General features: G+C 34.7%; 1 pseudogene; it reads left to right on the top strand.

Moving 5' to 3' along the window:
- Positions 1-25,412, top strand: part of LOC141512096 (magnesium transporter NIPA2-like) — a 102,960-nt pseudogene that overhangs the window by 10,928 nt on the left and 66,620 nt on the right.

Raw genomic sequence — 25,412 nt, forward strand, 5'->3', positions numbered from 1 at the left:
CCTGCTGCTAGCCTACACTTAGATCCAGGTTGCAGTTTGGGCTTCCATACTAAGTAGCCAAGCTGGATCCCTCCTTATAGCTCTAGGGCAGAGGGAAGTATGGGAGCCATCTACATATCAAAGCACAGGCAAGAGAGCATAAGACCTTGGAGGAATAAAGGTCCTAGTGTGGTGTCCCCCCCAAAAACCCCCAAAGTTTTGGAAGTGCTGTCTTGGGCTGAGGAAATGAGTAAACAAGAAGAAAAAGAAGAATCTGACCATAGAGAATTACTTTAGTCCCATAGAAGATCAAAACACATACTCAGTTGATGACAAAAATAGAAGCTGACAGATCCAAAACCTTCAAGAGAAATAGAAAATGGGCTCAAACTATGTATGAGCTGAAAAAAAGACTTCGAAAAGCAATTAAGGGAGATGGAGGAAAAATTGGGAGGAGAAATGAGAGTGATACAGAAAAATCATGAAAACCAAATCAACAGCTTGGTGAAAGATATACAAAAGAATACTGAAGAAAATAATATGTTAAAAACCAGTTTAGGCCTAATGGAAGAAGCAAAACAAAAGGCAAAGGAGGAGAAGAATGCCTTAAAAAGCAGAATTGGCCAGCTGGAAAAGGAGATAAAAAAGCTCACTGAAAAAAATAACTCCTTCAAATGCAGAATGGAACTAAAGGAAGCTGATGACTTTGCAAGAAGTCAGGAAGACATGAAACTCTTCCCAAAAAGCCAAAAATTAGAAGAAAATGTGAAATATCTCATTGGAAAAACAAACGACCTTGGAAACAGATCCAGAAGAAATAATTTAAAAACTATTAGGCTTTCTGAAGGCCATGATCAGGAAAAGAGCCTAGATTTCATTTTTCAAGAAATAATACAGAAAAATTGCCAGGAGATCCTAGAAGCAGAGAATAAAATAGAAATCGAGAGAATTCACCAGTCACCTCTTGAAAGAGATCCCAAAAGAAAAACTTCCAGGAATATTATAGCCCATTTCCAAAACTCCCAAATCAAAGAGAAAATTCTAAAAGCTGCCAGAAACAAACAATTCAACTACCAAGGTTCCATAGTCAGGATTACACAGGATCTGGCAGCATCTATATTATCGGTTCATAGGGATTGAATATGATATTCCAGAAAGCAAAAGATCTTGGTTTACAACCGAGAATCAACTACCCAGCAAAACTGAACATCCTCTTTCAGGGGAAAAGATGGACTTTCAATGAAACAGGGGACTTTCAAACTTTCCTATTGAAACAACCAGAGCTGAACAGAAAGTTTGATCTCCAAGTACAAGACTCTGGTAAACCATAGAAGGGGTGGAAGAGGACTAACTATGAGGAACTTAATGACATTGAACTTTACTTGCCTCTACTAGGGTTAACCTTTCTGGTGTAAAAATTCCAAATCATGTTACTGATGCTTACTTTAAGAAGAAGAGGTTCCGTAAACCCAGACACCAAGAAGGAGAGATTTTTGACACAGAGAAAGAGAAATATGAGATTACAGAGCAGCGCAAGGCTGATCAGAAAGCAGTGGACTCTCAGCTCCTGCCCAAAATCAAGAAAATTCCTCAGCTCCGCGGTTACCTGCATTCTGTATTCTCTCTCTCCAATGGAGTTTATCCTCACAAATTGGTGTTCTAAATGCCTTGCGGAGAACTCTTATTAAAATATTTGGAATAGCAAAAAAAAAAAAAAAAAAAGATTGAGGGAGAGGGTACTCAGATACAAAACACTTTTGGACAGGGCCAGGATGAAAGGAGAGAGAGAATAGAATAAATGAGAGTGGGGAGAAATAGAGTGGAGGTACAGCTAGTAATAGCAACTGAGGGAAAAATATTGATGCAACTTCTCTGTTGGACTTATGATAAAGAAATCAACTCACCCCAGAGACAGAGCCATTGGAATCTGAACACAGACTGAAGCACATTTTTCCCCTCTCTCTATTCTTGAGGTTTCTCACCTTATTGGGGGAGAGGGGGGTTTATATTTACTCTTGTGTTCACTCTTATATAATATTCAATTCACATCAATTTATAGCATGGAAACAATGTAAAGACCATCAGACAACCTTCTGTGGGTGGGGGAGGGAAGGGAGGGTGGGTGGGGGAAAAATTGTAAAATTCAAAACCTTACAAAAATGATATATAGACACTACTATTGTATATAATTGGAAAACAAATGAAATGTTAATATACTAAAAAAAATAGAAAAACGAAAATCACTCCTTTAATAATGGGTGGTGGAGGGGCAGCTAGGTGGCGTAGTGGATAAAGCACCAGCCTTGGAGTCAGGAGGACCTGGGTTCAAATCTGGACTCAGACACTTAATAATTACCTAGCTGTGTGGCCTTGGGCAAGCCACTTAACCCCATTTGCCTTCAAAAAAAAATGGGTGGTGGAAATTTTCCAGGAATCAAAGTCATATTCATTGTCTGTAGTTCAAAGTTTGCATATTCCCTTTTGACGGTTGGAGTATTTCTCTCTCTATGGTACCTCTCCCATTCTACATGATTTTTCTAAGATTCCAAGTTGCAGATTATTAATTTTGCCTGCCATTTCAATTAGTAGCCTGGGGAAGAGGTTACACTGTGGTCTGGTGACTCACTGAGGGAATCAAGATACTGTCTTTCCAACTATTTACCTCCCTTGAGTTTCACTTCTCTATTTGTTTTATCCTTCCCCTCTGGAGGCAGTGGGAAGAAAAGTAAAACAGAACCAAAAGGAATTCAGCAGTCCTGCCTCATATTCATTATCCATTGTCATCAGACTCAATTGTCCCATCCAAACTAAGCAGTGGTCCTATCCAAGGCAGTTAAATGTTATGGGGAATGGAAATCTACAATAGAGCTCAGGAAGAGCAACTTAAAATCTGGATTTATTCACTTTATGACCCTGGACAAGTCACTTAACAACTATCTGTCTCAGTTTCTTTAGTTGCAAAATGGGAATCATAGTAACACATCTCTTAGGGTTGTTGTGAGGATCAAATGAGGTAATAGTTGTAAAATGCTTAGCACAGAGTTTGATACAAAGTAAACACTTAGTAAATTCTTGTTCCTGGCTCTAAAAACAAACAAATAAACAAAAAAACACTAATCACACACCTTTGATCCAGCAATATCACTAATAGGTCTGTAATCTGAAGAGATTTAAACAAAGCTGGGGAGGTTAGGGGGAAGAACCATATGTAGAAAAAATTTACTGCAACTCTTTTTGAAGTGGCAAAAAATTGGAAATTGAGAGGATGTCCATCAATTGAGGAATGGCTTGAACCAATTATGGCATATGAATATGATGGCGTATTATTGTTCTGTAAGAAATCATGAACAGGGGTGGCTAGGTGGCGTAGTGGATAAAGCACCGGCCTTGGAGTCAGGAGTACCTGGGTTCAAATCCGGTCTCAGACACTTAATAATTACCTAGCTGTGTGGCCTTGGGCAAGCCACTTAACCCCATTTGCCTTGCAAAAATCTAAAAAAAAATCATGAACAGGCAGATTTCAGAAAAACTTGGAAAGACTTAGATGAACTGATGATTAATGAAGTGAGCAAAACCAGGGGAACATTCTACACATTAACAGCAATATATTATGATGATCAACTATGATAGACGTAGCTCTCCTCAGCAATACAACAGTCAAAGACAATTCTAAAGGATTTGTGATGGAAAATATTATTCCCGGGGGCAGTTAAGTGGCACAGTGGATAGAGCACCATTCCTGGAGTCATGAGGACTGGAATTCAAATGTGACCTCAAACACTTAATAATTACCTAATTGTGTGACCCCAGGCAAGTCAATTAACTCCATTACCTTGCAAAATAAATAAACAAACAAACAAACAAACAAACAAACAAACAAATAAAAAGAAAATAATCATCCACATCCAGAGAAAGAACTATGATAGAGTCTGAATGCAGACCAAAGCTTACTATTTTCCATTTTTGTTTTATGTTTATTTTTTGCCCTCTCATGGCTTTTTGTTCTCATTTGTTCTTATTCTTTTTTCACATTGACTAATATGGAAATGTGTTTAACATAATTATACATGTAAACCTATAATCAGAATTGTCTTTGTCAAGGGGAAGGGGAGGGAACAAAGGGAGGGAGAAAAATGTGAAATTCAAAAATCTTATAAAAAATGAATGTTGAAAACTATCTTTGCATATAGTTAGAATAATAAATAAATAAATAAATTTAAAATGAAAAAGAGAGGACAGATTTCGGAAAAACCTCGAAAGATTTGCAAGAACTAATGCTTAGTAAAGTGAGTAGAACCTAGAGTACATTGTACACCTAAATAGCAACATTGTGAGATGATTAACCATGATGGACTCAGCTCCTCTCAGCAGTTCAATGACCAAGGAAATTAAGATTTGTGATAGAAAATGCCATCCACATCTAAAGAAAAACTATGGAGTCTGAATACAGAGCAAAGTATACTATGTTCATTTTTTAAATTTTCTTTTATGATTTTTCTTTCTTATGTTTTTTCTCCCTTTAGTTCAAATTCTTTTTTCACCATATGACAAATATGGAAATATGTTAAACATAATTGTACATATGAAACCTATATCAGAGTGCTCACTGCCTTCAGAAGGTGAAGGAAAGGGAAGGTAATAAAAAAATGTGGAACTTAAAAAGCTTACAAAAAGCTGAAAGCTGAAAACTATTTTTGCATGCAACTGGGAAAAATAACAAAAAAACATATTTCAAAGAAATATTAACTTTATCAGGTATAAAAAAATTAAGAACTACACCTTTTCAACCTCAAGGAGACCCATAACCTGAACTTTTCAATGAAACTTGTTGGGAAAAATAAAACCCGAACAAAAAACGTCACTGAAGTCAATATGGGTCATTTTTAGTTCATATGTATACCACCATTAGAAATAATGTCACAATAGAATTTTATTTTTCTGTAAGAAATGATAAATCCGATGTTTTAGAAAAACCTGAGAAGACCTTAATTAATTGATTCAAAGTAAAGAGAGCAGAACCAGGAGAACTACTTACACAACAAAAATAATGTAATGATAAAGGACTTTGAAAGACTTAGAAACTTGGATCAACATAATAGGATTATCTAATCAACCCCTGTTAGAAAGATGATGGACTCAGTGTGGACTGAAGCAAATTTTCTCTTTCAGTCATGGCTAGTACAGAAATTTGTTTTGCTTGACTCTCCACATTTGTTATTGATTTTGTTTTTCTTACTTTCTCAGTGAATAAAAGAGAAAGAAGTGTTAAGGAAAGAAATAAAATTAAAAGAAAATTAAAAGAAGTAATGTCACAGGTTTTATACTGTATTTACTTATGTTTATTTAGGAATGGAATATGACTTCATACCGATTTGTGCTTAAGAATTTTTCAGGGGGCAGCTAGGTGGCACAGTTGGATAGAGCACTGGCCCTGGAGTCAGGAGAACCTGAGTTCAAATCTGGCCTCAGACACTTAATAATTACCTAGCTGTGTGGCCTTGGGCAAGCCACTTAACCCCATTGCCTTGCAAAAATAAAACAACCTAAAAAGAAAGAGAATTTTTCAGGATGTAAAAGATATAGTTTTTTCATAATCAATATATTTCATGTTTTAAAAACAACTTAAAGAATACTTACTGAAACAGTTCTGGGGTAGAGCTGAGATGGTGGCATGAAGCTATCATGCTCCCAGAGCTTTTCCTTATTTGAGGCTAAATGAAGCCTCCACACAGACATTAAAACTACAGATCCAACCAAAAAAGGAAAAGATTGAAACAGGCTTTCAACTGTAGACATCGTGGAGGATCTTCAGTGAAGGAATGCCTCTTCAGGGAAGAGAGAAAATAAAGCCCAGTTAGGTGGGAGAGCAAGAAAGTCAACAAGAGGCTTTTAACCACAGGCTAGTTCAGGTCCAGGATGCTAGGCAATAGCACAGATCCCAGCAGCCAGATAGTTAGCCAGCAGAGGTTATCAACTGCAGATAAGATCTGAACCCTGGGAACACTGGAACAAAAGGCAGGACTGGGTTTGGCAGAGCCTGAACATAATGGAGGAAATAAAGCTCTGCAAGGGCAACTCCTGGGCTGTATAGACATCATCTGGGCCTATGATAAGCCAAGAATCAGACCCCAGCCCTATGCCCTAGGAGCAGAACTCAAACACCAAAATGAGCAAAAAAACTAAAAGAGTCCTAACCATAGAAAGCGATCATGCTGCTGATAAAAATGCCATCTCAGAAGAAGAAAGCAGTGATATATTATCTACATGGGAATTCAAAGGAACCTATGAATTGGACTCAAATCTAAAACCTCTTAGAAGAATTTAAAAAAGAGTTTAAAAATCAAAGAAGAGAGGAAGAAGAAAAATGGAAAAAAAGAAATGAGAGTCATGCAGGAAAAATATGAAAAAATTGACCCAAGAAATCAACTCCTTTAAAAGTAAGAATGGGGACAGCTAGGTGGCACAGTGGATAGAGCACTAACCCTGGAGTCAGGAGTACCTGAGTTCAAATCTGGCCTCAGACACTTAATAATTACCTGTGTGGCCTTGGGCAAGCCACTTAACCCCATTGCCTTGCAAAAAATCCCAAAAAGACCTAAAAAAAAAAAAGAATGACCAATTGAAAAAAGAATACAGCTCTTCAAAAAATAAAATTGAATGACTGGAAAAGGAATATAACTCATTTCAAACTCAAATTGACCAATTGGAAAGGGAAACAATACAGCAAAAAGTAAAATTAACCAACTGCAAAAGAAAACAAAAACTAACTGAAGAAAATAAAACCCTAAAAAATTAGAATTGGACAAATAGAAACCAATGAATCTATCAGACACCAAGATTCCATCAAACAAAGTCAAAAGACTGAAAAAAATGAAGAAAATGTAAAGTACCTTTTAGGAAAATAGATCTGGAAGAGATAATTTATGAATTATTGGTATTCCAGAAAGCCTAGATCAAAAAAAAAAGAGCTTTGAAATTACCTTTTAGGAAATTATCAGTTGAGACTGTCCACATATACAATCTAGCCATTGAAAGAATACACAAGGGGCAGCTAGGTGGCGCAGTGGATAGAGCACTGGCCCTGGAGTCAGGAGTACCTGAGTTCAAATCCAGCTTCAGACACTTAATAATTACCTAGCTGTGTGGCCTTGGGCAAGTCACTTAACCCCATTGCCTCGCAAAAACCTAAAAAAAAAAAAGAATACACAGAACACCTCCAGATAGAGACCCCCAAGATAAAAACACCAAGGATATCATAGCCAAAATCCAGAATTCTCAAATGGAGAAAATACTGCAAGCAGTCAAAGAAGAAGCATTTAAATACAAAGGAAGCCCAATCAGGATTATTGTTATACTGAACTTATTAGCTTCAACATTAAAAGATCAAAGGGCCTGGAATATATTTCAGAGGGACCTTGGATTACATCTAAGAATTTACTACTCTGTAAAATTCAGCATGTTCTGTCAGGGGAAAAAATGAATGATTAGTGAAATAGAGGACTCCCCAAATTTCCTTTTAAAAAGACCAGAACTGAATAGAGAATTTGTTCTTCAAATATAAGACTCAAGAAATGTATTAAAAGGTAAATGAAACAGGGAAAGAAAAAAAAAGTTAGTCAAATAATATACAATCCTTCCAGGGAAGATAATGCTTGTAATTCTTGAGAATTATGTTTCTCTTAGGAAAGTTAAAGGGTTGATCATTGTTGAAAAGATAGTACTTAGAGGATATGGGTATGATTAGCTCTGATCCTTCATTTTCAAAGAATAACAAAATGACTTCACTATGTTTGAGACAAATTACAATGCATCTGTGGTTGATCAGGCCAACAAGAACTCAGAATGCTCTAACAAAGGTTAGGCACAAATAGTCCAAGTGAACACCTGGGGTGTTTACTCTAAATTTATGCATCTCACATTTCTTTTGAGTTACTTTAATTCTGCTTTGCTCATAGAGCTTAACATTTTCTCTGATGAGAGAACTCTATGCTGGGTGATACTGTGCTAATGTATCTCAAGCCTTGCAGTTGAAGTTCTTAAAGAGAGACCTTCAGGGTATTCTAGTACTTAGAATAATTACTAGTGATTAAATCTATAGTGATTAAATAAGAAATAACTTTACTTTCTAGATGCTTAAGAGGTTTGTAAATACAATTGGGGCAGAGGAAGGGGACCTACTTAGAAGGGTTGGACATAAAGAGATTAAGGAGTGATTTTTATCTTTATCCATCTTTAGTTAATGAGGATTTTAATACCATGATTGGGTTGCTAAAGGGAGAGTAGGAGAGAGTGTAACAGGTTGGGGAGGGTTAGAGGGCTATGGTTAGAGTACTAAAGAGAGGGAGATAATATACTTAGAGGGACTGGACATGAAAATATGAAGAGATACACTTTGCTTGTTGCTTTGACTTCAATTGGAGAGAATATGCTTGGGGGTGGGGAGTGGCACTAATGATTCATGAAATTATTTGATTTTGCATGATGCTTTGGTTCACAAACATTGTTTGTCCATGGAGGGTATTTGAAAAGGGATAAGGTATAAAATGATTATAATTTTATGTGATTTATGATGCTTGAGAAGTGTATTTCCAATGACACAGAAGAGGGGAGGGTATTTAGTGACTATGAATCAATGCTGCTTATCAATCACAAGCTATCAATCAGTCAATCTTTGAGAATAGTATTTCTATCAGGTCATACAAAAAGGCATATATTTTGACAAAGGGGATGTAAGTACAAGAAAAAAACATAAAAAGAACTATACTAGAAGGTTAAGCATTGGTGGATAAATAATACTAGGTGAAGAAGCACTAAGACCTATTATGGTAGAGGGAAAGAAGGGAGAGTATGAATACTGATTAAATCCTACTCAATATTTGACTTAGGGAGGGAATAACATACATTCCCAATTGGGTTTAAAAAAATCTATCCCACCCTACAGGGAAGTAGGAAGGGAAGGGGAAAGAAAAGGGAAGAAGGGACTAATAAAAGGGAAGGGAAGTTATAAGTGAAAGTAAATTTAATGTTAACATCTAAAAAAAAAGTTCAAGGGGAAAGGGAACAAAACATAGGTTAGGAGAAATAAGGAAAAAAGTAAAGAGAAAAGTACAAATGAAGAAAGATAAAATGGAGGGAAATAAAGAATTAATAATTTTAGCTTTAAATGTGATTGGAATGAACTCTCCCATAAAATGGAAGTGGTTAATAAAAACCATAATCTCACAGTATGTTGCTTACCAGAAACATATCTGTTGTTTTTTTTGGGGGGGGTGGGGCTAGGTTTTTGCAAGGCAAATGGGGTTAAGTGGCTTGCCCAAGGCCACACAGCTAGGTAATTCTTAAATGTCTGAGACCAGATTTGAACCCAGTTACTCCTGACTCCAGGGCTGGTGCTTTATCCACTGCGCCACCTAGCCAACAACCCCAGAAACATATTTGAAGCAGAGAACAAAGGGTAAAGGTAAAAGAGTGGAGCAAAATATATTATGTTTCAGTGAAAGGAAACAAATCAGGGGTAACAATCCTGATCTGAGACAAAGAAAAAGCAAAAATAGATCTTATTAAAAGGGATAAGGAAGGAAACTATATCTTCTTAAAAGGCACCATAGGCAATGGAGTTATGTCATGATTAAACATTTCATATATATATATATATATATATATATATATATATATAGTGGTATAGTGACCACATTCTAAGAGAAGCTGAATGAATTACAAGGAAACATAGACAGCAAAACTATAATAATGGGAGACCTCAACCTCCCTTTCTCAGACATGGATAAATCTAATCATAAAAAAACCAAGAAGGAAGTTAAGAAAGTGAAAACAGAATGAGGACAGAAAAAAATATACCTTTTTTTCTGCAGAACATGACATCTATACCAAAATTGACCATATACTTGGAGATAAAAACCTTACAATCAAATGTAGAGAGACAGAAATAATAAGTACTTTTCAGATCATAATGCAATAAAAATTACATGTAAAAAGGGCCATGGAAAGATAAATCAAAAATTAATTGGAAATTAAATAATTTTCTTTTCTTTTTTTTTTGCAAGGCAAAGGAGTTAAATGACTTTCTCAATATCATACAACTAGTGTGATATTATTAAGTGTCTGAGACTGGATTTGAACTCAAGTCCTCTTGACTCCAGGGCCAGTACTCTACCCACTATGCCACCTAGCTGCCCCTTACACTAAATAATTTTAAAGAACAAGTGGATCAAACAATAAATCATAGGAATAAGCAATCATTTCATCCAAGAAAATGATAACAATGAGACATCATCCCAAAATTTATGGCATGCAGTCAAAGCAGTTTTTAAGGGAAATTGTATATCTCTAAATGCTTATGTGAATAAAATAGAGAAAGAACAATAAATCTGGGTATGCAACTAAAACACTAGAAAATGAATAAATTAAAGATCCTCAATTAAATATCAAATTAGAAATTCCAAAAATCAAAGGAAAGTTTAATAAAATTGAAAATCAGAAAATCATTGATCTAATAAATAAAATTAAGACTTGGTTTTATGAAAAATGAATAAAATAGACAAACTTTTGGTCAATCTGATTTAAAAAAAGAAAGAAGAAAACAAAATTACAAGTATCAAAAATGAAAAGGGTGAACTCACTGCCAATGAGGAGGAAATTAAAGAGATAACTCGGAACTATTTTGCCCAACTGTATGCCAATAAATTTGATAACCTGCATGAAATGGATGAATATTTACAAAAGTACAAACTGTCAGATTAACAGAAGAGGAAAAAATACTTAAATAACCTCATTTCAGAAAAAGAAATTGAAGAAATCATCAATAAACTCCCTAATAAAAAGTCTCCAGATTCAGATGGATTTACAAGTTAATTCTACCAAACATTTAAGGACCAATTAAATCCAATTCTCTATAAACTAATTTAAAAAATAGGAGGAGTTCAGCCAAAGTCCTTTTATGACTACAATATGATGCTGAAATCTAAACCAGAAAGAACCAAAACAAAGGGCAAGTCTCCCTAATGGACATTCATGCAAAATTTTAAATAAAATTTTAGCAAAGAGATTATAGCAAGATATAACTAGAATAATATACAATGATCAAGTAGGATTTTTACAAGGTAGGTAGGGATGGTTTAATATTAGGAAAACAATAATTGAATATATCAATTACAAAACTAATAGAAATCATATTCTCAATAGGGGTTAAAAAAGTCTTTGACAAAAATACAGCATTCATTCCTATTAAAAATACTAGAGCATATGGGAATAAATGAAGTTTTCCTTAAAATAATAAGCAGTAGCTATTAAAACCATTAACAGATATTATTTGTAATGGAGATAAACTAGGACATTTCCAATAAGATAAGGGGTGAAACAAGGATGCCTATTATCACCATTACTATTCATTATCGTATTAGAAATGTTAGCTTTAGCAATAAGAGAAGAAAAAATGGAAGGAATTAGAATTGATAATGAAGAAGCAAAACTGATTCTTTGGCGATGATATGGTATACTTAGAAAACTTTAGAAAATCATCTAAAAACTACTTGAAACAATTAACAAATTCAACAAAGTAGCAGGATATAAAATAAATCCACTTGAATCATCAGCATTTCTATATATATATATGAACAAAAAAGTCTAAAGATAAGAGATAGCAAGAGAAATTTCATTCAAATTAACTGCAAACAACATTAAATACTTTGAATCTATCTCCCAAGACAAACCCAGAAATTGTATGAGCACAATTACAAAACACTTTTCACATAAAATCATGTCTAAACAATTGGGAAAATGTCAATTGCTCATGGGTAGGCTGAGCTCATATAATAAAAAATAATGATTTTCTCCAAATTATATTACTTATTCAGTGCCATACTGATCAAAGTTTCAAATATTTTATTGAGCTAAAAAAATAATAATGAAATTCATCTGGCGTAACAAAAGATCAAGAATATCAAAGGACCTGATGAAGAAAATGTGGAGTGGCCTTCCTCTACCAGATCTAAAACTGTCCTATAAAGCAACAGTAATCAAAACTTCCTGATATTGATTATGAAATATGAGTAATAGATCAGTAGATTAGGATAGGTACAAAAGCAATAGTAAATTAATATAGTAATAGCTTGACAAATCCAAAGACATAAGCTTCTGGAATAAGAACTCAATATTTGACAAAAATTGTTGGGGAAATTAGAAAATAGTATGAGAAAAATTAGGCATAGACCCACATCTCATACCTTATACCAAAATAAGGTAAAAATGGTTATAGGATTTAGACATAAAGGGTGATACTATAGACCAATGAACAGATCAAGAAATTATCTATCAGATCTATGGAAAGTGGAGAAATTTATGACCAAACAAGAAATAGAGTACACTATAAATTGCAAAATGTATGATTTTGACTGTATTAAATTAAAAAAACATTTAAAAGCTACTAAGTTTAGAAGGAAAATGGAAAACTGGGAAATAATTTTCACAGTTAGTTGTTCTGATAAAGATCTCATCTCAATAATATCTAGAAAACTGAATCAAATTTATTAGGTTACAAGTCATTCCCGAATTGATAAATAGTCAAAGGATATGAAAAGGCAATTTTCAAATAAAGAGATTAAAGCTATATATAATTATATGAAAAAATGCTCCAAATTATTTCTGATTAGAGAAATGCAAATTAAAACAACTATGAGATACCACCTCACACCTATCAGATTAACTAATATGACATGAAAGAAAAAGTATCAATGTTGGAGAGGTTGTAGGAGGATTGGACATTGACACACACTGTTGATGGAGTTGTGAACTGCTCCAACCATTCTGGGGACCCAAATAGAACTGTGCCCAAAGAGAAATAAAACTGAACACACCCTTTTATCCAGTAATACTAGTGCAAGGTCTATATTCAGGAAAAAAATAATAAAAAATGGGAAAAGTCACAAATGTTTCAAAATATTCATAGCTGCCCTTTTAGTAGTGGCAAAGAACTGGAAATTAAGGGAATGTCCATTAACTGGGGAATGGCTGAACAATTATGGTATATGAATGTTATGGAGTACTATTGTTCTACAAGAAGCTATGAATGGTCAGACTCTAGAGAAGCATGGAATGAATTATAGGAAATGATGCTGAGAGAAGGTAGCAGAATCAAGAGAACATGGTACACATTAACAACAACATTGTGAATTGATCAACTTTGAAGGATGTATCTCTTCTCAGCAGTTCAGAGATCTAGGACATCCCTCAGAGATCTGTTATGGACAATGCTATCCACATCTAGACAAAGAAAAGCAAATCAACAAAAACAACAAAAACAGCCACAGGATCTAAATGAATACAATGTTCACTTTTTAAAACATTTTCCTTATGGTTTTTTTGTTCCCATCTAATAGCTTTCTTTCTTTTCTCTTAGTCTTAATTCCTCATACAGAGAATGACTAATCTGTAAATATGTTAAACACAAATGTATAATACTCACCAAACTGTTCACCACTGAGGGGAGGGATGTGGGAAGGAAAGGTGGAAAGAAATTATGTAACTTATAAATATGCAGATGCATGTAGCTAAATGTTGAAAAACTTTCATAAGACATAATTGGAAATATACAATATCAATTGAAAAAAGATATTAAACAGCTCACTAGTCAATATCTTGGAAAATAAAAGGTGATTACAAAGAGCTAACATGACTTCAGGAACAAAGCCTGTCAAATTAACTTTAATTCCTCTTTGATTATGTTAGTAAACTAATATATTAACAGGAAAAAAAGAAGAAAGCTTACCAACTCGTTAGGACCTTGGTTCTAAAAATTTTGACAGAAACAAAATTACAATATTATGCTTAAGTTCATTATCAATAACTTCAGATTCAAGGAACCAACCAAAAAAAAAAACATGCAGAACTAGTCCTTTTTTAAGCCACTGAGAGACTGGGTAATTTGTTGGGGTATACAATAATACCAGAATGATGTGGTGATGGTGATGGTGGTGGTGATGATGGTGGTGGTGGTGGTGGTGGTGGTGGTGGTGGTGGTAGTGGTGGTGGTGAGATGTCTATAAAAATAATTCATAGAAATTATTTTCTGAAGGAGAATCAGTCAAGACTCCCTGAGGAGTATAGTGATGAACAATTAATTAAGAGATCTTTGAAGGGAAAAGACTGTACAACAGATAAAATTATACCGTTTGAGTTAGACAATGGCTCCAAAAGTTAAGCTTCTATTGAGGAAGACACTACATAAAGAAATTCAATATCTTTTACTGGAAGTGTAGAAAATCCTAGGCCAGATAAGGGGAAAAGATTGAGCCTAGAAGTAGTGTCTTTCTTGTATAAAACCTCATTTATAGAGACTTCTAAGAAAAGAGATAATTTTTAAAATTTAGAGAGGTCAGCCCATAATTTTTAAAGCAATCTGTATTATGATATGTAAAACAAAAGTACTACAAATGATTTTTCAGGGGACTGAAAATTTTTGACCATGGGGAGAAAATAATAGCTGTTTTACTAGGTTCTCCTACAGAGACTAATAAATTTAAACTATTTTCATTGAATTTTAAGAGGAAAATAAAAAGGCAATTTGGCTGACATTTTGGAGTTACAATTTGAACTGTCATTTTATGAGATGTTTCTCTCCATGGAGTCAGGTAGGGTGTGTGTGTGTGTGTGTGGGGGGGGGTCTAATGTTAATCTGTGAGGATCTATGAGTTATCTGTGGAGAAGACAGAGAAAAAGATGATGAAAAATCCTTTCTTCTTAGAACCATCAGGGATTATTTTATGAAGAAATATTATAAAGATGTTTCCATGAAGAGTCTGTGAGAAACTGATAATTTGCAATAAATTTAGAAAAATCTGTAATGGAATCTATAATTGCTAAAATGAGGACAAATTAAAAAGGACTAAAATAATTTATTTTGTGGGAGATTGAATTTAACTCATTTTTTTTCATTTTTAAAGAATTTATTCAACATACCTCTTATAAAACTTAGGGGGATATTTAATTTTTATCTTAAGAGGACACATGAAAAGGATTTTTGAGAGATTTTAATTAGTGTCTTGTGTGAGCTTAATGCAATTAGATTTTAATAAGTTAATTTATTATTATAGTGAGGGTTTGATCTTTTTAAATAAAATAGTGTAAATAATATCTTTATTATTTGTTTTATTATTTATTCTAATAAATTGTTTATTCAATAATTTTAATATTTAATTCTAGGAGCTTAAGATTTAATACATAGGTATTAGTAACTATTATTGGGAGAAGTTTCTTTAATTTATTAAATAAACAAATAAATAAATAAATGTATCTGTGTCAGTAGTATATCTTACATATATAAAGTGTTTTCCAAGCCTTAAGATAATATACGTGCCAACTATTCAAATATTGCTTCCCAAGCACTGTTCCAAAATAAAACCATACAACGTGAAGACTTAATTGGTAAGTGGTGACTTCTTTCTTTAGCCTCCCCTCTTTTTATGATCTTTTCTATCTTCTTTACCTCTCTTCTCCCTTCTTTCGATTCTGTCTTTTAATCAGACTGATGTAATCATCTGAGGGAGCAACTCTGTGAAGAAAGATCTGCCAACAGACCATTACCAACATCAACACCAACTGCTGACCATCTGCCATCAAAGCTATAGGCAAGTCAGTATTAGTTAAAGCAGTTAGAATAAGAAATAAATTTTTTCTTTCTTTCTCTGTCTTCTTTACAGAGTACTCATTGACTCTCATAATTCAGAGTTAACCTAACACATGCCGTCTTCCTGATTCCACAAAGAAAAGCTTCTCATGGAATGATAGTTACAAGAGGTAGTGTTGTCAGGTGCTTCAAATCACTTTCACCACCTGACCTGAGACCCCAGTGTAGATTTTTGCATCCTAGGAGCCCTAGGAATAGCAGTGCCCCATTAGACCACCAACCTTGCTTCTAGCCCAACCTCATAGAACATCATCTAAGAAAGCAGATGTAACCTGATAATTGTCCCTTTCCTTCTCAGCAGTCATATAAAAAAACCCAAAATGCCAAATGGTTCAACAGCAGAAACAAAGGTATGATTTTATCTAAGCAAATGAAATTAAAGAAGATGCATTGATACATGCCTTGCACCTTCTGGACTATTGAGTCTTTCTATCTGATCTGCTGCTGAAATCTTTTCTTTGTGTTGCTTTACCCTATTAGACTATGAGGTCCCTGAGAGCAATCATTGTCTTAATTTTTTCTACTTGTATTTCTAATGCTTAACTCAATGGTAAGCACTTAATAATAAGAATGAATTTCATTCATTCTCTTCCAACTTTTAATTATTTTCTCTCTCCATCAATGCATAGCCCCCATCAATTCTCATGAATAAACATAAAACTTTTCATCTTGCACCACATCTCCACAATATGTTAAGATTATTTCAACATTTTCTGGATTGTTTTGGAAAAACACAGGCAGAACCCAATTGAACTAAATGACTTTTCAAAGACTTTTCCAATCCCCAAAGTCTATGGAATGGAGGCAATTAGGTAGCGCAGTGGATAGAACACTGACCCTGGAGTCAGGAGGAACTGAATTCAAATCCAGTCTCAGACATATAATAATTACCTAGCTGTGTGACCTTGGGCAAGTCTCTTAACCCCACTGTCTTCTAAAAACTAAAGAAAAAGTCTATGGAATCAATAGGCATGCCCCCCCCCCCATTTTTGATATGAACAGAAAAAATACCTCTTGTTCCTTATTATCATCACCATCAACAGTGACATAAAAGTGTTTATTAACCCACAATAGTGTGCAAAGTCAATAGGGTCTGAACACAAGCCATATATCTATAGCTTGTGGTCCATGAGACCTGTAAGAACCAGCCCAGAGAATCATGGAATGGGTCTTTACCAGATTGGTTTCACAATGATACATTTTTTAGCCATAGTAACTCACAAAGACCATTCACAAAGAATAGCAATCTGTATCATGGAAAGGAATACCCACATCAGTGAGATAAAAGATACTCAAAATATCAAAGTGCTACACAAAGAGAATAAAATTGAAACCATTCTTTCCTTTCTATCATACTAGTACTGCTAGTACTACTGTTTCACTGTTACTGATAGTACTTAGCATTAATACTAGAACTCTTTTCTAATGCCAACCTATTATTCATGCTGTGAGAGGGAAGACAATATGGGCAGTGAAGGATAGTTCTAACTAGGCAGCTAGGTAGCATAGTGGATAAAGCACTGGACCTAGAATCAGGAAAGTCTGAGTTGATAATCCAGATTCAAATGCTCTCTAGCTATGTGACCCTAGGCAAGTCACTTAAACTTCTGTTAATCGTGAATATAATGATAACACTTCCCAGTTTTGTCGTGAGAATAAAAGGAGGGTTTTTTCAAAATGCACTTTGCAAACAATGTTTTATATAAATGCAAATAAATATAAATATTATTTTTCAGGATGATGTTATCTCCCAAGATTTTTAAATTACTTTGAAAAGTTTTCTGATCAACAAAATGGTGGACTAAATATTTTCTCCTGTCCTTCCAAAAGTCAAAATGCTCTCAAATAGAATTTACACACAATAGATAAAGCAATTGCAGCTATTTCCACAAATCAAGAAACCCAATAACAACAATAACTTTCATTAATATCATGCATGAAGATTTTTTGCATATTTTAGAAATATTATCTCAAAAAAAAGAAATATTATCTCATTTATTCTCACAACAACCCTGGGAGGTAGGTATTTCTATTATCTCCATTTAATGATCTGGTGCTGGATGACACAGGCAAGAGTTCAATGATGTTGACTCTGCAACCATGTACCTGGAGAAAAATACATATGCAAGATAGCCCTATCAAAAAGTGGAAGGACATTCAAGATACCATCTAGGTCTGGTTACTTCTACAATTTAGGGTTGGCCAGAGCTGAAGATCAGATAGAAAAATCACATGTCAGCAGGAACAATTCTAATAAAGTCAGAGCATCACAGTTAGTTTGCTTCCAGTGTCCAATGTTGCTTGTGCAAATAAAACAAGGGAGGGTGCAAATCAGAGTTTTTCATTCTTCTCTCTACCAGTCTACATTCTCTCTTCTAGGTTTCTTTCCCATCAGTTTATAATTGAAATATTCAGTGGCAAGATCTACAACATCATTCCAGTCCTATGGCAGACTACCTCAGCTGGGGGTCCATTCTACCAGTTGGTTTCTCTCATAATGTATTCCTGCCTCATATGTGGGTCCTATTACTTCTTTGATAACTATTTAGGCTAGTTGCATGTTCTCATCCTTTCTGTGGCTCAGATAAGTAAGTTTTAGCCTCTTAAGCCTTAAATTGATTACACAAGTAATGAATTGATGTTCTATGATTCTGAAGCCTCAACTCTTTCTTAGTCCTCAAAAACTGGTTTTCTTAAATTCAGTGTGTCTGAAAACTATTTCTTCATAATTATATTTTATTATAATGGTTTTAGTTTAAAGAAAATAAATCACTTTCTCTCCCTATGAAAGGGAAATCACCTTAAATGCTCTATAAGGTGATTTACATTTTTATTATTCAAAAATGAATTTTTGGCTCTTTTTTTTGGCTCTCCTTATATACCATCTGAAAACTATGTTTATACATAGATTTGATAAGTTTTTTATTCAACAAAAACTCTGTTCCTACCCCTTTTAAGACAACCAACTGCTCAACTATGAAAGGGGCAATACCTTAAATTCTTACCAAGGTGATTTATTTCTTCTTTTCATAAAAGTGCCTTTTCTTCCCATTTCAGTAGTCACATGGTTCACATCTTATAAGGGCAGCACCTAGCATAAGTCTATACAAAAATAAATACAAAGTATATATGCAAGATAATTTTAGTGATAGAAAGTAAATAGAAACTGAAAGAATCTAAGAAAGGCATCCTATAGCAGGCAGTACTTGAACTTGAGCTTTAAAGGAAGCTAGGGATTCTATGGGGTAGAGGTGAGGCAACTGGAAGGATGGTACTGTCTTCAATAGAAATAGAGAAGTTCAGAAGAGTCATGAGTGTGGGTGGGAAATAATAATGAGTTTTATTTTGGACATGAAAGCGATGTAGGATTGGAGTATGGGAGAAAGAATAGCTCTTATTAAACTCAAAAGAATTGATAAGAACTTGAATATAGAGAATGTAGGAGAAGAAATGGTCTAGCATTAAACAAAGATCATTAATGACTATTTATTGGATATTATCTCATGGGATCAAAGATTCAGTGTCTTTTTAGAAAAAAAAATTAAAGCTAAGAGAAGATAGAAGAGGTATATTTGGCAACAGAAGATAGACACAAAAATATTTTTCATTGATAGAATGTTTAGCTTTTTGAGAATTTTCTGATTACCATCTCATATAATTCTTTTTTAATTTTTTAAATTTTTTTTAGATTTTTGCAAGGCAAATGGGGTTAAGTGGCTTGCCCAAGGCCACACAGCTAGGTACTTATTAAGTGTCTGAGACTGTATTTGAACCCAGGTACTCCTGACTCCAGGGCCGGTGCTTTATCCACTATACCACCTAGCTGCCCCTCTTTTTTAATTTTTTGAAAATTTTGTAGCATATGTATTATCTTTAAACATTTGATAGAATTCACTTATAAATCCACCTTGACTAATTTTTCCTTTTGATTGATCACTTATGGTTTGTTGATTTATTTTTTCTGAAATTAAATTCTTTAAAGTTTCCATTCCTCATTTTATGAATATGAGATTTTATATTTTTATAATCTTTTCTCCCTTATATCATCCTTATGGGTTAGATAAACCAGATTTTATTATTTATGTTTGATATATGAGGAACTGAAAATATAGAAAGATTAAATAACTTTCCCCTAAAATACCATTACCAAGGTAGCCTCTGTAGCTCAAATTCAAAATAGTATTTCGCCATGTGCAAGGCGGTGTTGTCTTGTCCTTGGCCTGGAACCCAGAGGCTCCTATTCACATGAATGAGATGCTCAAGGAAAATGAGGCAGTTGTGGCCATTCAATGGCATAAGTAGGGATGTAAAAAGTCTCAGAACTGAAGACATACAATTTTGCCCTCAGCACAAGAAATTTCTCTGTTCTATGATCAATTTGACTCATCTGAATATTGTATTAGTTAACAAGTTGAACCAATGTCATGGAAGAATATGGCTTTTATTTTTGTCTGGGATTGAGAATAAAAGTTTCATTTCCAAAAAGAAGAATCTCATGAAACCAAACAGAAAAGATTTAATGAGACCAAATCAGGCTGTTCATGAATATGTACTGAATTCATTGTGGGAAACCTGATTCCTTGATATGGGAAGTAGTTTCACAGATCTCATATTCATTGATTCATCACCTCAACTCTGAGTAATATTCTATTTAGTTGAGGGTTTTCCCTATACTAAAAAGGGGAGATTTAGAAAGATACCTACTCTACATACATGAATTAGTATTTACAGGTCCTTTAATCCTACACCAAAAAAAAAAAACCAAACCACATGCTAAGTACAAAAGAATAATAGCATGATTAGACCAGAATTCTCTAAAGTAGCATTAATAGTGAAATCAATTAAACTGGTCAATGGAAGAAGTTAAGATGGAGAACTTTACTGCTTATGTATTTATGTCAATTACATTATTTATTGGAAAGCCAGTATTTGAACCTCAGTTCAGCAGGAAACATTTTTTGAACGGTACTGATTTGCCATTTCACCTAACAATGATATCTTCTTCTTTATATTTTTCTTTACTCTTCTTTTTGCTCCAACGCAATCTTCCCTTTGCTGAACCATTCTTTCCTGGCCTTGTTTGAACTACCTGATACAATTATTCCTCCTTGCTGTCAGCTATTGCCTCATCAGAGGATACCACTTTATTTGTCTTGCCAGGAATTGCTGCTGATTCAGATCTCAACAGACCACTAAGCTTTTGTAGTTCTCACAAGGCCTGGTATCAAAGGAAAGAAGACACAAAAGAGGCAGCTCTATTCTAGCTTAGGCAGGACATGTATTCATACTACATAGCAGGGTAGGATAAAGGCATTACCTCCTAACCCCACAGATAGTTATCCTCATGCTTTAAAGCCAGAAAGAAAGTAGATGAGAGGAAAGAGTGGCCCTTTTAGTATATTCATTGAGTTCTGGTCCAGGAATTACAATACATATGGCCAGAAGCCACATATCCTTCAAGTTTCTATGTGATCACCAGGATTAGTGACTGAGCATATTTTGAAAGGGAGGGGAGCACCTGCTACACATCTTAAAGACTGATTGGGATGAGCTGGTCAAACAGGAGCAGGTGAGGCAGTTTTCTTTGTTGTTTATTCATTTGTACCAGTCACTTTAGTGACTCCATTAGGAGTTCTTAATGTTTCAATAAATGTCATCCTTTCATCATTTCTGTTTGTTTTTCATTATCAAAGAGGACTAATCACATCATGAAGGTGATGTCTTGACATGCAAGTGAACTGGCTTTAAGGGAGGCAGAACTGTGCAATGTTGCTAGCTTTCATCATACTTTCTAAATGAAAGACTTAATCTTCAAGGGAAAAAATGGATATTAAGTATTTTAGTGTCCCCTGTTATGGGAATTCATGTTCCAAAAAAAAGTTAGAATCCTTAAATGATATGTCTCATGAACTAGAGAATTTAGCTTCTATTGTCTTCTGACTTTGATATTAATTTTTGTGGTAGATCCTCTATGTGAACAAATATGCTTGTTTACATTACAATATGTTATTTAATTGCAGTACTTTCTGACTCTTATATTCAAGATCTAGGCATGGTTATTAAAAAACCTTTTATTTTTAGCATAAGAAAGCTTATGCTAAAGCTCCTGCTGTCTTAGATTCTGAGCTAAGTCTTATATTCTGGGCAGGTGCACAGATCAATTATTTAAATAGGACCCTGGATATATTTGATCCATTTACAGTGACTCCAATTCATTGCATATTCTTCACTAAATCTATTTTTAACTTGTTCAGCTATTCTTTTTTAAAGAGTAGCAAAACATGCCTGTTGATGACATTATTGGCACTGAGTGATTTCCTTACAATCATTTTGGGAATCTTTTCATTGCACGCCTTTAAAGATGTCAGTTTTAGTCTAGCAAGTGTACTGGATTCTTTCTGAAAAGATGAAAAAATAGTGAATGGTAATCTGTCCAATTTCTATGAAGTCTTTCATAATAATAAAGGAATATTAGCCTGCAGAAGTGGACAACAGACTAGTGAAAATTTCTTTATAAGAACTGGAAATTTTTTTTTTTTAGGTTTTCATAAGGTAAACAAGGTTAAGTGGCTTGTCCAAGGCCACACAGCTAGGTAATTCTTAAGTGTCTGAGACTGAATTTGAACCCAGGTACTCCTGACTCCAGGGCCGGTGCTTTATCTACTACGCCACCTTGCTGCCCCTAAGAATTGGAAATTTTACATCAAGTTTGAAAATAGAACTCATTTTAATAAGAGTAATTTTTGTGAACCTGTTTTTCTGCCGTAAAATGAACTTTCTCAAAATAGAGATTTTTTTTTTTAGGTTTTTGCAAGGCAAATGGGGTTAAGTGGCTTGCCCAAGGCCACACAGCTAGGTAATTATTAAATGTCTGAGACCAGGTTTGAACCCAGGTACTCCTGACTCCAAGGCCAGTGCTTTATCCACTGTGCCACCTAGCCACCCCCAAAAATAGAGATTTTCAATTTAAATGCTGCTTAGTGAAAATTTTTTTTAAAATGTTTTTTCTAACTTGGACCAAGAAGAATAATGCCTTTATTTTTCTTATATACACAGTGCAAGATAATTCACTAACATGACCCTAGTCATGTTATATAGCTTAGGCAGACATGTATTCATATTTCACAGCAGGGTAGGATAAAGGCATCACCTCCTAACCCCACAGATAGTTATCCTCATGCCTTAAAGCCAGAAAGAAATTAAATGAGAGGAAAGAGTGGTCCTTTTAGTATATCCATTGAGTCCTGGTCCAGTAATTACATTACATATGGCCAGAAGTCACACCTCCTTCAAGTTTCTATGTGATCACCAGGACTAGTGACTGAACATATTTTGAAAGAGAGGGGAGTATATAATGCATAATTATTTTTAATTTCAGATTTCATAAAAAATTATTGACTGATAATTTTCATTACAAAAGTAAAATACTTTACTTTTTTTTTTCCAAGGATGGGGTTAAGTGGCTTGCTGAAGGCCACAAAGCTAGGTAATTATTAAGTGTCTGAGGCAGGATTTGAACTCAGGTACTCTTGACTCTAGGGCTGGTACTCTATCCATTGCACCATCTAGCTACCCCTAAAATACCTTATTTCTTACAAGAAAGAAAGAAAGAAAGAAAGGAAGGAAGGGAGGAAGGAAGGAAGGAAGGAAGGAAGGAAGGAAGGAAGGAAGGAAGGAAGGAAGGAAAGAATTCCTGATCTTACTTTCACTAATCCATATTCCTCTATTCTCCTTCCCCAATTCCCCTTTTATCATTAATTCATATTAATGATACTGGTATTAATGGTGGATGTTAAAAATTTTTTGGAGAGTGGGAAAGTAGGAAGTTTCTTCTCTATATTTCATTGAAAACCTTTGCCAAGGGTTTTTTTTAATAATTTAAACATCATATTTTTATTTTGGAATATTCTCCCTGGAATATTTGGTAAGATTTTTGTGAGATTTCAAGTTAAATTTTAACATCAAGCCATGGGTACATTGTCTCTTCTGCCAAAATTCACTTCCACTCCTCAATTTTGGAAGAAAATTGAAACCATGATACTTATTCATTGAAAACTTTAGGCTGTTCCTCAGAAAATCATTGCAAAGAAAAACCCTTGAGAGAAAAGTAATTTCTTGGCAGAAGTCCAGATAACATTTTACTCTAAGTCCAATCAGGTTTGTTCTCCATTGTAACCTTTGCAAAATGTCACCCTGTTTGCAAGCAGAAATTGGACTCCCATAAAAATGCTGGCATTTCCAACCCTTGAATCTGTTTGTTAAATTCTTATCCAGATTTTGAGATTTTTCTCTACAAGAGCCAACCTGCAATTCCTTTGCTACAGCTTTTGGAACTCATTTTTTGAAGTGCCTCCAGTCAATGTAGTTTGGAGTCAGTTGGCCCCTAAGAGTTCCTATTGAGAAAACCTCAATGAACTTTGTTTTGCTTCCTGAGGGAAAATATAATTTATTCTATTTGGAATATAGACGTCAATATTTAATTTGCTATGAAGAATGACTTTTTCAGACTATGATGTGCAGCTTGATAGATAACACCATAGAGCTAATTTATTGATATATATATATACATATATATATATATATATGTATATATATCTATATCATCTATAGAATTCAGTATTCAGTATTCAAGTGCTATATGGATGGACAGTACATTGAGCCCATAATTGAACAGAAAGAGAGAAGTTCAGGCTGATTTACTTTTGGAAAATTACAAATGACTCAGTTTAAGAAGAGAGTGACCAATAATAAGAAATACATAGATAATATGCAATAACCATGTTCCATGTCAGAGGTCATTATGGTCCAGGAACCTCTTCCACACATAGACCTTAGTTCTGGGTTCTTATAGGTTCTGGACCCAGTCTTCCCATGTGGTGAAAGATGAACATCCTGACAGATAAAAAATCAGCCCCTTTCCAAGTTTGACTTCTTTTGCTTCAAGGATTTATTGCTAGTAGGGCTAGAGGTATTTGTCTGACACCTCTGGTGTGAAGGCTTGCCAAGCTTTTTTAGGGATACTCATTCACCCTTAATATCTACTTGGCACTCAACTCTCACCTGGTGGCTCCAAAAATTTGTAGCCACATCCTGGTTGAACTGTCTTGGCAATCAAATTGAGGATAACCAATGGGTCTCAGATGCATCAGTGACCTAGTGGGATGTCTACCCCAAGCATGTGAACATTTCCTCTGGTGAAATGGGTAGATGAAAAGAATTTGTTCCAGTGCCCCTGAAGATGACTGAAACAGGCACTATGGAATGCTTAAGAGTTTAGTTAGACATCAAAGACACCAAAGTCATCAACTTTATCCTGACCCCTTGTCAGCCACCTTGACTTTTGTCTTGCCACTGGATTTCAGTGACTCTGGAAGAGAGAGTTAGGTTGATAACTTTCTGCAACTCAGTTTTACTTAAGTCCAATTCAAGGAAAATCAAGAAATTGTTCCATGATGTCATTGGTCCTCTTCAAAAAATGAAGGGAAAACAACAGCATAGTTCTACACTATTCTCTCCTGTTTTAGAAGCTCTCATGTTGGGCAGATTGAGGATGACGGCATAGAAGGTAGCATTTCCCGGGAACTCCTTCCCCCCCAAAACTCCAAAAGTCATCAAATTATGACTCAAAGAAAGACTGAGTGATACATTTTCCCAGTCCAAGATAACTTAGAAGTTCCATGGGAAAGGTGTGTTTCACCAAGACTGGGAGTTGGAAAAAGCCCTGGTAGCAATGCAG

Source organism: Macrotis lagotis, chromosome 2 (assembly GCF_037893015.1).
Source record: "Macrotis lagotis isolate mMagLag1 chromosome 2, bilby.v1.9.chrom.fasta, whole genome shotgun sequence".
NCBI classification, from domain to species: domain Eukaryota; kingdom Metazoa; phylum Chordata; class Mammalia; order Peramelemorphia; family Peramelidae; genus Macrotis; species Macrotis lagotis.